Source organism: Pteropus vampyrus, unplaced genomic scaffold (assembly GCF_000151845.1).
Source record: "Pteropus vampyrus isolate Shadow unplaced genomic scaffold, Pvam_2.0 Scaffold2, whole genome shotgun sequence".
Classification (NCBI taxonomy): Eukaryota; Metazoa; Chordata; class Mammalia; order Chiroptera; family Pteropodidae; genus Pteropus; species Pteropus vampyrus.
Window position 1 is genome coordinate 33950048 of NW_011888783.1, and position 16782 is coordinate 33966829.

Consider the following 16782-nt stretch of genomic DNA (forward strand, 5'->3'; position numbering starts at 1 on the left):
CTCCTTTACTGTTACTTTTTCATTGCTTCTCAGTTATTTAAATAATACTGTGCTTTGGCTTTCTATTTAACCTCAAGTTTGCTCTGATCTCTTTTTCTTTTGTCTTTTCTTTTTCCTATCAAGCAAGGGCTTCCTAAATTTACTAGCAATATGCTCACTGAAGCATTTTGTATAATATCTGCCCTTGTGATATTTAAGTTGAAGAGCACAGCTCAAAGACTAAAGTAGCAGGTACGTGACAAATGTTAACTGCTATCTCATCGGTATTACTAACATTATTGTTATTCTTTTTATAACAGTTCTTCATACATTTCAAATGTCACTTCAAGGCTAAAAATTTTATATCTAGCCAATATCTCTGTTTTTTTTTTTTATTGTATTCATTGGATGTTATTTTAATTTGTAGGACATATTCTAAATGTAGGCATGTATCGCTCAAAGCAGATCCAGTATAACGTACATAATCAAAATTTATACAATTTTGGTAGGTTTCTTTTAAAAGCCAACTCTCCTTTTGAAATTTTGATATGATTTAATGACTTTATTGGTTTTATTTTTTTAAATGAAGTCACTGATTGTATTAAGGGAATTCACTTATGTGGTCTTTGTGACAATCCCAACAAAAAAGGTGTTCTCTATGAATCAGTGTCCTCAGTCGGCTTTCTGGGCTGAGCAGATGTGACTTGACAGAAAACAATTCTACAGTGGTTTTATCCACTAGGGTTTGTGTTTATTATTATGCTAGTCTAATTTTTCATTTAGACAGTGAAATTGGTTTTCCATGCAAATTTCCTGGCTATCTATCCTTTGCCCTATTTTTCAAGTTCCATAATTTAGTCACATTATTTTCATTTGCCTCTACTAGTTTTAGTTTGTATGTTTAAGTTTAAAAAACAAAGGAACAATAAAAAAAAAAAAAAAACAGCTTTTCTCCCTGATCTCTACAATAAAACTCTACTTCAAATATTTATTTACAAATATGTCTGTTCTGATAGTTTTGGGGTGATTTTCCCCCTACTTTTATTTTTAAACTAGAAGAGAAATTTATTGAAATTCTCAAAATTATCTGGCAATTTAATCAGATGCTGCACCTCACATAAATGTGTTCAGCAATTGTCAAGACTGGTGTCATTCACTTCTATCTTCTCATCTGCTATAATTGGTGATTGATGATGAAGTTTCCCAATTATAGGCATGATGATGTTCCAGCTGGGCTATATGATGCCTAAGGCTGAGTGAGCACTTCCTTTGCAGTTGCTCATTCCTCAGCTAGTAAATGATAAAATAATTTTCTATAGTGTTTGACTGCTAGAATCTTTAGGTATTCTTTACTAATTTTTATCTTACCCTTTAAAACATTACCCTTTGTGAGTTTTCATGCATATACAGCATGTGCCAAAATAACTGGTTCGTTTACTTTACAATTAAAGCAACCAATCATGAAATGCCAGACAGCAATAAAAGCAAAATTTTTAGGTGGACTTGATCAACCGATTTAGTTAAATGTTTGGTATCAATGATAAATGTATATATATACGTATACATATAGCAAATACTATAAAATAATAAAACTTGACTAAATTTTATAAAAATCAACTCCAGAAACATGACATCATGAGCCATATTTTATAAAAATGGAACAGAGAATGGGGTTTAAATACCAGCCTTTGGGTAGAAAAGGTGATTATATATTAGAAATAAGAATTTGGGGAACAACTAATGTAATTTTCCTTATATTAGTAGAGCAATTGTAATAAGAAAGACATTAAAGTTATGACAACCATCTAGTTTAAATGAAATCACAGTAATAGACTACTTTTGGGAACAGTTTGGCAAAACTCACTGGAATCATTGGAGAAAGGTTGTGTGCTGGCAGATGGTTGCCTAAATGATAATTATTGTTAAAATAAAACTAATATTGCTTTATTTTGAAAAACATAGGAAACTTAATGAGTGTGAAGTGTCTTACTATGTTCAGTGGAAACACAGGAAATAAGCACTTAAGTAGCCTATTTCGGTTACTTTTTGTTGTAAGTCAAATCAAATTAGGCTAAACCAATGGGATACTATGAAACCGCCAATAATATTTTTTAAAATTAACCACTGACATTATAGTCAGTCCTAAGGAGGAAAATGAACACTGTTTTAATAGGAACAATTCATTTAGTATATAATAAATAAACAGATTATGAGCTTATTTGGGAGAAGCCAGGTACTGTGTTTATAATTTGAGCTCAGCCTTAATGTTAAAACTTGTCTACCAAGAGCCAGGGACCATTATTAATAATCACCACAATAAATCATCATTTACTGTCTGCCTACCATGTGTGAAACTCTGAAATAGGGACTGTAGCAATGCGAGAAACTCTAAGCCATCATCCCTTCCATCTTTGGGTCTTGTTGGGCTAAACAGGGATGACATGAAGAAAAGTAAAGATAATAAAAACAACGAAAAAAATGCAAGGTATATTTTGGTAGGCAGTTTGGCTTCCTGACAGTTTTCTATCCAGGAATAAAGAAATGAGGTAGGGAATATAGAGCAAAGCCAGAATCTGGGGGATTGGCTGTAGATAGAAATATTGAGTAGAGTAGTGTTTATCCTCAAAATTCTTTCCAAACATACTCTTTCACTCTCTCCTCTTGTCTTTCTGCCACTCTACACCCCCAAGTCTTTGACCCTATACACAGTCTATAGAAAGCCAAGTACGCACACTTAACCAATCACGTAGGATGCCCTGCTTCTAGTTGGACCACCTACACTTTCCCCAAGCCAACAGTTTCCAGTCAGGGCATATGGGCAGCCTTCTCTCTTTTTCCACTATAAAGCTTTCCCGCCCCTTTACCTGCCTTTGAGTCTCTGCCAAAATGCAAATAATAGTGGCTGACTCCCTTGCTATAGTAAGCTCTGAATATATAGCTTTTGCCTTTCTCATTTGTTTGGTCTTTGTTTATTTCCACACTTTAGTGCCAAAGATTTGCTCTTGGCAGGTCAAGCACTGTGGTAGAGGTGGGTTGCAAATCTGGAAAAATGTAGAATGCCATAGTAACACCAGTATTCTCTGACCCAAATCTAGAAAGGACTGGTCCATATTCCCAGCCAAGGAAGCTACAGGTAACTTGGTTATTGCATGAGTGACAATCAGTGAGGTGCAAAGCAGAAAAATAACTTCTTTATTTTCATTCCATTATCCTTGAACCAGTTGTACTATGGCAAAAGCCCTTGGAAATAGCTTTTAACAGTCTCATTTTTAAGTACTAAAGAAAAGAACAATGTAAATAAAAAGGTTCCTCTCTCATTCAATTAAAAAATCTGCCCCTCACATCACAAGTGTGTGATGGAAAAACATACAGGGAAGAAGGAGGGAGTGATTATCATCTTTGCTATTTATCCAAATAACAGTTTCTCACTGCATCTTTTACTGGACTGCCCCTGGCTCCCCCCAGGATTGGAGCAGGGACCAGTAGCTACTTGACCAGAGTTGTTGTAAGTTGTGGTGGGAGCCTTCTCACCACACAGAATATTGATGTGTAGCAGCAAGGGCAATGGTTATGGCAGTGATGATATTCTAAAGGTATCCAGAGATCAGACTACACATTTGTCTGTGACCTTGGAACTCCTATAACTGAGCTGGTTCAGCTCTGGTGAATGTGGGGAAGCTGGAAGTTCAAATTATCTTGAATTCAGGCCTGAGACAGCAAGGACCCTAAACCAGGAGACCTTTGCAACTGGAAAACAAAACAAAACAAAACAGAAAAGCAGAACTACACAAGGCAGTTCTGCTTGCAGGTGAAGTTTGAGGACAGGCTTGGCAAGGAATCAGTGAAGAATTCTGAGCACTGATAGTGAGGAATCCCATTGATATTTACAGGGAGAGTATAGAACCCAGTAGAAATGATTTGCAGCAGATGACCAAGATCCTGAGACATGATATTGGTGAGCGGACCCTGCCTTGAGACAGCAGTTTCTCGTACATAAGGGTGAGCCAGAGTTGCCCAGAACCCTGGGTATTGAGGCTCCTAAGGGAGGATTTCTAGAGCTGCCTGAGACAAAAGACTCAGCAGGCTCCTAACCTGGAGATGGGCACAAGAACTGCATTGGACCCTTAAGGACTATGAGGGTTAATTTTATGCATTAAGTTGACTGGGCTAAGAGGTGCCAGATAGCTGGTAAAACATTATTTCTGGGTGTATCTGTGAGGATGTTTCTGGAAGAGATTAGCATTTGAATTGTGACAGTAAAGTAGATACCTCACTTATGAAGGGCTGGAATAGCACACAAAGGTAGAGGCAGGGCAGATTTGTTCTCTCTTCTTGAGCTAAACTTCCATCTTCTCCTGCTCTTGAATGTCAGTGCCTTTGGACTTAGATTGGGACTCATACCATTGGCTCCCATGGTTCTCAGGCCTTAGGATTCAGATTGGAACTACCCCATTGGCTTCCCGGGGTTTATAGATGGTGAGTCATGGGACATCTCATTTCCTGTAATGGTGTGAACCAATCTCTCATAATACATCTCTTTTTATATATCTATATATATCCTACTGGTTGGTTCTGTTTCTCTGGAGAACTCGGGCTAATAGAAGGGCAAAAGGACTGAACAGAAGCCTTGCCTTTGCAACTTTAGCTTAAAACAACAACCAATATTAAAAAGGTCATCAAGAAAATGTTAACTTAGCGTCAGCACACTCAAGTAAATAGAAACGAACAAACAAACAGGGAAAGGTGTGCCTACCTACCACTACAGCAAGATTTATTTTAGAGATACTTAAAGTCCAAAAACTTTGGTGCCTAAAGCAGAAATCTTTGATGATCTAAAAAGGGTAGATTAGTTGTGAGTCAATAGACTGGTGAGTGAGCTGTAAAAGAATTATGCTAAAGGCTGATCTATCCTTAAATAAATGAAAAGCATCAAAAGCAAACATAATGCTATCACAAGTCTGTGTCATTGACATCTGGAGTTCTGAATGGATTAAGAACCTAGGTAAGAAGCGGTGTCTTCCCAGTGAGCATCATTTGGACCCAGAGCTGTTTGCTCTTACTCCCAGTTGTAGAAAGATCCAAGCAGGTGCTGAATCTTTTATGGTACAATGGCTGGCATTCATTATCTTACTGAGAATCGGGTAAAAACCTTTTTGTGTTATTCATGTACCACTTTTTACGGTCCAAAGGAGCAGTCACTTAATGGCTAGAGAGAAGGCAAATTAATAATAATGGACCAGACTCTCATCCCATGCAATCAAATAGATTTTATTCTCTATTGAGTTACACAGCACAAGAATCTCACTTAATAACAGTAATAAATAATGGGGTAATTTCCATGCCAGCTGCTAACGGTTTCCTTGCTTCTAACCAGGATTTTATATCATTGTATTTCTACCTTCAGGAAACAATGACATTCTCAGACCTATTTTAAATGTCTGCACTTTTTGCTTTTTATTGCTACAGTTTTTATGGGTTGTCTCAGAGCCCAGGGTTGAATTTTTAGGTCCCTAAGAGGGAAACGTGAGCAACACAGTGTTGTTAAAACTTGATGTGACTCTTGTGGAGGGAGTTCAGTATTTGTCTCCCAAAGATATGGGGGACTTTTGGATACAAGTCTATTTCAAGGTGATTTGTATGATACTTGGGGAAGGATATGTACTTTGCCAATAATGATTATTTTGCTAGTGGTTTGGATCTATCTTCGGTGGTATAAATTAAGTGACTAATGAGGTTTAGTAGAGGAAACTTACTTAGGATTTTGAATCCAAGACTATATAATAAGTTGGAGAATATATATATATATGTATATATATATATATATTAATGTAATTATATATATGTATATGTATATATACATATATATATGTTTTGGAGATATCTCAGAAGAATAGAAGCACAGTAGAGTCTATGCATGGACTTATAAATATTCCTGTTTTTTCCTCAAGCTCCATCTCTGTAATCTTGGGCAATCATTGTGCTACATCATCTTAAAGTAGTTTTACCAACACTCTAGTGTTCTAGATGCAAATGTGCCTTACCCTCCACTGTCTTTGGACTTACTGGTACTTGTTTTCTATTTCTATTTTAACATGTCATTGTTTGGATGCTACTTGAATTATTTGTAGACCTGTTTGTTTTTTTTGTTAGACTATAAGCCCCTTTATTCTCTTTTTTACTTCATGAGATAAGTCATTACTCCCAGTTGACACAGGTAGAAACTGAAACACAGAGAAGTCTATGTGCCCAAGCTTGCAGAAGTGGCAGGTGCAGAGCCTAGGTTGGAACCCAGGCAGTCTAGCTCCAGAGTCCATGATCTTAACCATACTCTGTTGCCTGTCTTGTGACCTGGTTCGTTGAATGAATCACTTTGCTCATAAAGATGGTGTAAAAGTATAAGATGATCTGACTATGAACAAAGACTCTTTCTTAGGAAATGGGTCAGATGTGTTCTATGATACCTTTTGAGTTCTTACCTCTCTGAAGGTGCATCACATCTTTTGGTCCTTTTTTACCTATTGATGACGCTGCTTTGGGTTTCTGGATCTTTCTAAGGGGAAGAAAGAATGCCCAACTGAAACTGCTTCTGTGAACTTGGAAAAATTCCTGACATAGCATTCCAGGCTCTAAACTCAAGTGGCTCCCCTCGTAGGTAACTTCTGTGCATGTCCTTTGGCAACGGGATTGTTCTTATTCATCAACATAGAGTAAGAACACCTAACATGTTCTTAATATTCCTGAGAGTAGGGGAAATAATATGAAATAGAATACTTCTCTTATAGTAAATGATCCGTTTTGCTGAAAAGAACATTTATTATAATACTTAATTTCCACATCCTTACAGTCTCATTTTAAGACTTAACAGTTTTTAAATTACAAAAGAACACTTTGAAAAACACTCTGCTACATTCCTCCAGAATGTCTTCCTGGTGGCAATACATATGGAGAGTAAGAGACTAATTTTGGATCCAGACAGACGCTTTTTGGTTCTCTGAATGGCGTTTTCCTAAAAGAACTGCTGAACCTTCAGAAATGAAACCCGTGATGTCTAGCGCAGGTTGTACAGAATACACATAAAAAAGATTCGAATAGTTGCTTTCAGATGGGTTCTGATATGTCCTGGCTGATGGAAGGATGTGTACTTGTGAGATCCACTAAAGGAGAGTTGAAAAATATTTAAGCTCTTTTATTTTATCTCCATTCATGGTAAATAAATAGACCTTTGTAAATAAACAAATGTCACACATTTGAGAATTCTGATGGCAGCTGCTAAAATAAGAATTTTTTTTTAATCAGAAGTACAATGTACAATAAAATGTATGTACTTAAAATAATAGCTATAGGAGTTCTCAATTATTTCTCGTGAATAATTTTTTTTTTATTCAGATAGGAGAGTTCTGTGGCCCAGAGATTTCTTAAAAGAAAGCTTAACGTTCAAGTGTAAGTAGTCTTGTTTATAGCTCTGTAACTTAGCCCATCTCACTATTACTCCTAAATCCTCCTATGATTCAGCTTCATAATGAATGGTATCCGGTAATTTGTGTTGGGAATGTGTGGGTATGTGTATGGTGTAGCTAATCAAAGGAAAGTAACCATGAAAATCAAGAAACAGAAGAAAGCCTAAAAATGGAGAACAAAACAAAACACAACACATAAGATGGAAATCTGAACCAGATATGACAGAATAGTAAGACTCCATGCATTTAAAAAAAATTCTTAAGTAGGACATTGAATTATCTACTGAATATGAGATGGAATTTTGAGCCAATCTTACTTAGATTTTAAGGATCAGGGTGCCTCCAGATGGCATGTGGGTTAAAATTAGTTTAACGATGTTTATTAAGTATCTCTTATGTGTCAGACAGCCTTTTAGATCCTCGGGATACGTCAAAGAACAAAACAATATCATGCTTTACCACGGCATAGTTAGGGACCATGCCAGGTGCTTATAAACATCATTGAATTTAACTTTCACCTCAATAAAGACAGAAGATCTAGATATTAAATGGCTTTCCCAATTACACAGTTAGTAATTGTCACTATAAAGATTATACTCAAGCTCTTCACTTGATCACATAGTCCAGCTCTTTGGTTTGAGATGGGTAAATATTAACCCCTTTTTATTGATGAGCCAAACCTGGCCCAGACAGATAACATGGCTTGCTAAAATATGTTCATGGTAAGTGGTAGAAGGAACCATATCTCACATATCTGCTCAGGTGATGCTTCTTCAATGTTCCATACTGCCTTTATGCCTACCTGCAAAACTAGATATGAAATGCAATTACAGTTTTAGAAAGTGTAATTTAATACTTAATATGGTATAAATAGAATATAAGAATGTCTTCATAAGATGGAATTATATGTCATAACAAATGTGGAATAATCATGATTATAAAAAGTACTAAACAGTTATATTTGAGCCTTTATTTTTAAGATAGGCCGAATAGTTTCCAAAATATACTGCTGCATTTGAATAGTGTATTTTGTTATTGTTACTAATGTTTTTACAAGTTACTTTTTTTGAAATTTGACATACTAGTCTAGATATTCACAGCATTTAGCACATAAGAAAAAGCCAGACAAAGCAAACGAATACGTTATTAGGGTGTCAATAACATCCTATATTATTAGAATGGATGAGAGCATTTAAGAATAAGCACAATATGAAAAATTCACATAATTTTCTTTAAGTGGTTCATAATTTCCTTGTCCTTATTATTTCTTCCATCCCTGCAAGTTAATAAAAAACAGGGACATAGGGTGTGTGTGTGTGTGTGTGTGTGTGTGTGTGTGTGTGTGTGTGTGTAGGCACAGGATATTACATTTGTGTATCCATGGATTCGTTATTTTATTCAGTTTATTTGGAATTCAAGAAAGCAGGAAACACATTTAACTCTTAAGTATCATGGGAATAGGTCTCATAACACAGTCAGGAACCTCTCGTAACAAATTAAATATAGCCAGGTGTGAGGGAAAATAAATTCCATATGTTTAAAAATTATTTGAGCGGGTAGAATTCCACTGGAAAATATAAGTGGAATCTGGAGGCCCTTCTATTAAAAAATTTATTAAACTATAGCATGTCTGATGGCCATTGCTTATCTCAGAATAGGGTGAAGTTACCATTATTTCATTTATTCAAAATACCTTGTTCAAACTAAACTCATGACTTTACTTGCTCAAAGTAGACTTCTCTTCCTTCATAGGTTAGAATATTCTCTGATTAAAATGTCTGGAACCATAAAGAATCTTCTAGAAACTTCTTTATTCCTGAGAGATGGCAACACATCCAAGATCTGAAGAGGCAAATGGACTCTTACTCCAGCTGAGGAAGAACTTTTACAATAAGCCTGACTCTCTGTTAAGGACTCTACATAGATAAGTATGTTCCATGCTCACCTTAAGCCTATGATGGCATATTCTTATTCTCTTTGGACAGACATAGAGATGGAGAGATTTAGCATCTCACTCAACTTTCCCCAGCTTTTTAAAGACCAGGACTTGAATCCCGATCTGTCTGGTTGCAAAGCATTTCTATTGGATCACAGTACCCCAATAGAGAGAATTATAAAGTGATGAAGAAGACAAGTAACAGTGAGAAGAAAGCCTAAATACAAATAAGGAAGAGCAGAGCAAGGATATGGAGTGGTAATGTGGGTAGTCAGTATGCAGGGATAAAGCTACTCATCTCCTCTTGGTTGGCTACGTGCTTCCTAATGCTTGGCCTGAGCCATCTTCCATTGCTAGATATGACCCCCAATCCTAGGTGGTGCCCTCTGTCATTTCTCCTTCATCAAGGACCTGATATTTCATTCTATTCCTTCCATTATGGTGCTGCCTTTAATAACCTCATGCTCAGGCCTGGCTGACCCTGACCTAGTATCATTAAAGCACCTGCCTTTTTCTTACAGGTTACAAATAATCACGTGTTTTTAAGACACTGCTGGATTTGTAGTGACTGCCTAAGGCAGGAGTCCCCAACCCCTGTGCCATGGACTGGTACTGGTTCATGGCCTGTTAGGAACTGGGCCACACAGCAGGAGGTGAGCGGCAGGAGTGCTAGCGAAGCTTCATCTGTATTTACAGCCACTTTCCAGTGCTAGCATCACTGCCTCAGCTCCACCTCAGATCATCAGGCATTAGATTCTCATAAGAGCACCAGTCTCTGGTGCCAAAAAGGTTGGGGACCACTGGCCTAAGGCACTGCATTGAGGCTGATTTAGTCTCATTGGGAAGACTGATAGATAGATTGATTGATTGATTATGTATGTGATTAGAGAAGAAGAGCAGATGTGCTATATGTTTGCCATTCATGTACAGAATAGGCAGGACTTGGTTCTGCTTTCTGATGTATCTTCTAGCTAATCCGACTTAAAAAACCATTGTTCCTGTATCTTGAATACATAACGAACAACTGGTATTGAGGATACAGAGATGAATCTGACATTGTCCTTGTTATACTAATCACCATTAGTGCTTGACAATTTTCAAAATATACTCAAAGACTCTCCTTTGATCATCTCAACAAGTGAAGCGATCAGAATACAGTGAATATTATCATGCATATGTACTACAAAGAAACTAATCTAATGAAAATTTCTTGCTAAGTAAAAAGAATGTTGTGTAAGTTTGTCTACAACCATGCCACCCTGAACAAGCCCGATCCCGTCTGATCTTGGAAGCTAAGCAGAGTCGGGCCTGATTAGTACTTGGATGGGAGATCACCTAGGAAGACCAGGTGCTGTAGGTGTAAAAAAATAAAAAATAAGGGATTGTAAACTGACAAGGTCCTTGCAATCTGTGAGGTCAACCAAGGGTTGCCTCACCTAAAATAAAATAAAATACTGTGTCAGTTTGGAAATGCTTTCAGAAGAAACCTCAAATCACAGTGGCTTAAACAAGTTAGGGCAGTCCTCAGGGATGCAGTGGCTCAACAATATCAAGGGTGCAGTCTCTGTCATTCCCCTGACCTTTCCCTTGTGTCAGCAATATGGCTGCTGCTGCTTCAGCTGTCGGGTAAGCAGGAGAAAACAACAAGGCACATGCGATGGCACCTCTATCAGGAAAGCAAAACTTCTTCAGTAATCTCCAGAAAACCCTGTTAACTCTGGCTACAACTGTGTCACATGTGTCACATGGTTACCTTTAGGTGCAAGGGAGGTTCAAAAATGTTTATCTAATTGCCCCCTTCTGCCCCCCAAAAATCAAGGTTGTATTAACATGGGTAGTCAGCTGATATATCTAATATGCTACAATTACATCTCCCAGCTAATAGACTGGTTATTTGGAGAACTGGGGTAGGGGTGGAGTTTGGGCTGGGGAAATAGTAACATATAAAGAAATATAGTAAAAACCTTGCTTTATAGTTGTCTACTATAAGATATTATCTACTTAAGTAATCCCATTTGGTTTCTAGTTTCCAGAAGTACCAGTGCCCATAGTAAGTCTTTCCAACAGAAGGCTACGATTATTTACTCTGTGTGTATGTGTGAATGTTTTTACATAGGACTGTATTTCTAGGCATTTTCTAAAATATAATTTAACAGTCCAAAGATAGTGAGCATGTTATACTATGAATCACTTCCTTTTCACGGATATCCTTGCACTAGCCATGCAGTGGGGTTAATGAATACTGTTGTTAGAACCATGTGCTCTGGTATGGAATGTCTCCATGTCACTGAAGTGAAAGAATGTATGAAGGTACAGCCCCTTGGGATATTAAGAAGTTTCCTGTTGCTTCCTGCTAAAAGAAGCCTCATGATTCAGCAGGGTAAGAAGTGAAAAGTCATTAAAATTTCAGTACCAGGAACACATGTTGAGGACTAGCAGGGCTTAAATTCAGGAACTTAGGGTTTAGGAGACAACATGCTTCACATCTTATATTCTCTTCGTGTAGAAAAAGATTGTAGCAACAACTTTCTGAGAGGAGAAATTACATCTTCTTGGTAATTCCAGAGAAAGTGGAGGACTAAGACCAAGTGAAAAATATTGAAGAAGGGCAGTGACATTTATTAAGTGTCAGATATGTGCCAGGAACTGTGCTTGGGGTCTTGAATATATTATTAACTCACTAAATCCAAAGAAAAACCTTATATGCAGGTATTTATATTCTAATTTTATAGATAGGAAACCTGAACTTTAGAGGGATTAAGTGAATTTCCCAAGGTCGCGTAGCACATAGCTAGTGAATTGGAAGGCTGGATTTTACAAATTCTAGAGTTTGTGCTTTTTACCCCCTGCTCAGCCTTGTAGAACTGGTAGAATATACTGAAAAACACTACAACTAGCTTTTAGTTTGCAAAGTGCACTAGACACACCCAAATCTACCAGTTCCAAACATTTCCTCTGCAACTGACCAGTTCCTACTTCATTTCATTTCACTCTGCTTTAGTCTATAAGAGCATAATCAGAATGTCTCCAAACGGCTCCTCCAGGGCAGGGGTTCCCAACCCCTGGGCCATGGACCGGTACCAGTCAGTGGCCTCTTAGGAACCTGGCTGCACAGCAGGAGGTGAGTGGCAGGTGAGCCAGTGAAGCTTCATCTGTTTTTGCAGCCACTCCCCAGCGCTAGCATCACCACCTCAGCTCTATCTCAGATCATCAGGCATTAGATCTCATAGGAGCACCTGTCTCTGGTGCTGAAAAGGTTGGGGACTGCTGCTCTAGGGATCAAATACACAAGAATGAGAAGAAGGCATGGCTAATATCAGAGCTCTCCACACTGCTCCTCTTATCTGCTTTAGTCCCAGACAACATCTTCTGGGCCCAAGACATGGGAACCATTTTTCAAATGCATTGCAATAGATTAGATTAGCCGTTAGGATCATAAACATTTGCATTGTGAATATACATAATACAATATTAGAATAATGTTAAATTGATATTAAGTCTGAACAAACTAGTTGCTTCTGTTTCAGTATGGTATTCTGGGTTTATACTAATTTGTAACAAGTAGGCAAAGAATCCTCAGAGTGGCTGAGCAGACTGCTCAGGAGTTGCAGAGATGTTCTTAATAGTAAGTGTAAACAAACCCGTTACCAGTGACTTTCCACATCTTACCCTATGTTATGATCATACTGTGGGAATTGTACCATCTAACATAAATTTGTTACATAGTGTAAATCACAGCTCTTAGTGTGCTCCAGTCGTAGAAGGAGCCCCCAAAATATGCCTGTATGTTTTTAATTTAATGAATAAATAAATGGACTACCCAAAAATGCATTGAGCAGTGAATGAATGATTCCTGCAGCTTCTGCATTCTTAGAGGGAGATTCTCTGGCCAGTCAATTTGTGGGTTAAGTTAAGGTTCGTCTTCTCTCTTGTCTTTCCTTCTTCATTCCACATCAGAGGTCTTATCAGTGAAGGAGGTGCTTCTCTGAAGCTTAAGTTCATTGTTATCCTCACCTCTAGCACTTGGTTCAATTGCCACGGAGAATATAGTTCAAAGCTAGTACCCTCAATTTTTCCCCTTGGAGCATCCCACACAATGTTTGAGGCATGATTGCTTTAATTAATTTATATTCCAGACAGCTAATATAGTCACCCATCATTTTATTTATTTATTGTTTATTCAATTCATTGGGGTAACATTGGTTAATAAAATTATATAGGTTTCAAGTGTAAAACTCTATAATATATCTTCTGTTTATTTATTTATTGTTTATTCAATTAATTGGGGTAACATTGGTTAATAAAATTATATAGATTTCAAGTGTAAAACTCTATAATATATCTTCTGTATATTGCATTGTGTGTTCCTCACCCAAAGTCAAATCTCTTTCCATCACCATATATTAACCTCCTTTACCCTTTTCTACCTCCTCCAACCCTTTCCCTCTGATAACCACTGAACTGTTGTCTGTGCCTATGAGTTTTTTGTTTGTTTATCTTGTTCATTTTGTTGCTTTCAGTTTTATACCCCACATATGAGTAAAATCATATGCTTCTCGGCTTCTTCCATCTGACTTATTTTGCTTAGCATGATGCTCTCAAGATCCATTCATGTTGTTGCAAATGGCAGTACTTCATTTTCAAACAGGAATTGCCATTCACTTCAGCTAACAGTATTTGCAGCTGCTCGCTCTTGGTTACCCATGATTAATTCATCTGTTTAATAGGTAGACTGCTAGTGATAGGCACAAATGGGATGGATTCAGATTGGTATGATTTTTATTGGACAATGAAATAGGTATTTTTGTTATTTTAAGAAATGTTATAAGATTTTAAGTCTCGGCTTCTTCCTTGTCTCCCACCCTCTGCACCACTTACAGCAAAACTTGGCTCAGCTGTTTTATATTAAAGCCAAGTCGAGGCCAGCCTTATGGATGTATGATCTGTGTAATCTCATCGGGTTCCCTGCTCAGAAGGGCTCCATACTTGGTTCAATGCTCTGTAGTCGCCATATTGAAACTCTTAATAATTTTTTGACAAGAGGTCTTGCATTTTTGTTTTGCAGTGGGCCTTGCAAATTTTGTAGTGGATCCTGCCTAGATTATCTACTTTCAAATCACCAAAAGGAAATGGTTGGAAAGAGTGGAAATAGAAGGTGGCAATTTAAAATCCCAGAGACATGTATACTATGATCAGACACAGACACAAGAGAAATGATTAGTGAGAGCTGAGCAGGGGAGCAGGACATGGAAGTAATTTTCTAACTCTCAGGTCACATCTTTGCATCAGGCTTAATTATGGGGTTTACAATGTAACTTCCCTGAATAAAGATAGACTGATAGTCATGTCATTTGAAATATACTTTCCAAAGCCAAATATTGATGGTTTTTAGAGTTCTGGGTTCTTCATTCCTGCTTGCCCATAAGCTCAGACAATCACAGGTTGATGGCAGACCTATTGTGCAAAAGCCAGAGTTACTGGAGACATGGCCCTCACCATCTCAGTGTGAAGCTGCCATCTCTTTTCCCCAAATGTCTTTCCCACCTGCCTACTTGCCATACAGCGAATATGTTGAAAACTAATAGGGTAGGTTGAAAGGAAAATTGAAAGCAGAGGGCAGTTTGCTTCATTTCCCTTTTGGGATTTACCTCAAAGGCTGGCCTCAGCACCACTGTGAGCAGCCATATTTTAAAATAAAATTAGTAAATGCAGAAAATAGCTAATGGCACTAATGGGTGAATATGAGCAAAAGGGGGTACGATTTATAGATTTGGGCATCGAATGGCCTAGTACATGCTGGGCAGACCTCTGGGGCAAGACAGGGAGTCACGACCAGCCTGCAGGGCACTATGAGCTGATGGTAGATCATGGTGGCAGGGAGACACTGACCTAGGGAAGACAGATCTCAAGTTCACCAGCTGCAGGTGCCAACGTGGCAAGCAAAAAAAATGACACACCAGGCAGACAAAGAATACAATCATTGAAGTTGGCAGGGTGAAGGAGCAGGGAGCACAACTGTGGAGGATTGAACTTTTATCTGAATGAGATAGGGGTACACTGAGTTATTGTTAATGAACCAGGTTAGGTTGCCCTGCTGCCCCAGGGGATAGTGCGTGAGGAAGATCAGAGAAGTTGCAAGAATATAGGTTATTACATAGATTACAATGCTGATAAGCCTACAACATGCAGATTTCCTCATTTATGGATTAACCATAAGATTGGATAATTGAAGGAAAGTACATATAATAAACACATCAAATTAAAATACACTTATTTTAGAATAACCTTATAATTAACTCAATATTCTATTTTATTTGAATGAGAAGACCTGGTCTGAAGTTTTCCTCTCCCTGTTATGCACAAAGTGGTTTTTGGTGAAAATCTCCTTACTATTAATACTTAGAAGGAATGAGCCCCAGTAGAAAGTACCAGGGAGTAGGCACATAAATTACTGGGTTTTTCCCACTGCCACAGACTCTCATTGAGGCAAACAGCTTAATAAACTGAAGAACAGAGTTGACTACCTCAGTGAATCGTGACGGATTGTTATATTGACTTGGAGGGAGAATTTTAAGAGTTATTGAGAGTGCTCAGGCTTCAGAATGAAGAATGACCTCAGGAGGAGGTAAGAAAAAGATCCCCCACATTCTACGATGCATCAGTGATCAGGGACATCCTCTTCTCTCCCTTTGAGGTAACTAAGATAGGCTGCAGTCCTTTATGACCAGATAGTATTTTATTACATTAAGGCAACTTGTAGAACTGAAAGAAACAACACTAATGTCTTTCCATTTCAATCAATGTTTCTCAGGCAAAAGGAAGGATTCTTTTAACCTCCTTTTGTGCATCTCAGTTGGTGGTATGGAACATTACGCTGAGTAGAGATTCTGAAATGCTTCAAGTCCTCATTTAGAGTTATTATGAAGTTGGAGGGATTTCTTAAAAACAAAAAGCCACCCTCTGCCATTTTCTTCTTATTATGCATTGAGCTCTGAATTAGGCTTGTCTGTTGTGTGGGGCTGCCAGCATGGTTTGAATCTCCAGCATGGGATAGAGTATTTATTCACTGAGCAAATATTTCTCGGGGATCTATGTTTTAGATACTCTTAAAAATATTAGAGCATATTGATGTACTGAAAGACAATTCCATCCTCTCTTTTTTCTGATACTTTTCCAACACGCCAGTCTCTTCTGCCACACTAATAATTAAAATGAAACATAATGACTAAGAAATAAAATCAGAGCGGGTCTAGTGCTCAAGGCTCATATCTGCGGGAAAGACCCCTGTAGAAGATGCCCCCTTCTGAGTGAATCCTAAGTCTTCAGGAAGTCGTCGTGGTTTGCCATGAACCCAAAGTAAAGAAGAAAGCTTTCTTGACAGTTTCCTTTGGATTTGGTATTTATCGTTTG

At 37.8% G+C, this 16782-nt stretch overlaps 1 pseudogene; it reads left to right on the forward strand.

The window, feature by feature from the left end:
* Positions 1-10613: 10613 nt before the first annotated feature.
* LOC111739210 lies at positions 10614-10732 on the forward strand (annotated as a pseudogene).
* The last annotated feature ends 6050 nt before the right edge of the window (positions 10733-16782 follow it).